This window comes from Arachis ipaensis, chromosome B09, assembly GCF_000816755.2.
Source record: "Arachis ipaensis cultivar K30076 chromosome B09, Araip1.1, whole genome shotgun sequence".
NCBI classification, from domain to species: Eukaryota; Viridiplantae; Streptophyta; class Magnoliopsida; order Fabales; family Fabaceae; genus Arachis; species Arachis ipaensis.
Window position 1 is genome coordinate 24,913,665 of NC_029793.2, and position 352 is coordinate 24,914,016.

The window sequence follows — 352 nt, forward strand, 5'->3', positions numbered from 1 at the left end:
TACCTATTAAACCCTAAAAACAAATAAAATAATATTTCTGATTTTATTTTTATTTAATTTCAAATCAAAAAGTAATAATGACTTATTCTATTAGCATTTATAACAATAAATGAGATAAACTATATAAGACATATAATATGAAATAGCTTAATTTGCGATTATAATTAATATATGTATTGCCCATTGCATAAATAGATTAGGAAATAATAATTTCTTAAAAGTTTTTCACTTGGGCTATACATATACATTATTCTTGAGATAATCACTTATAAGCGTTATGCGTGCATCTAAATGTTATTTCCTTTATTAATTAGTTCAACAATTTGATCCGTCTTATATATTAGTTATGAAA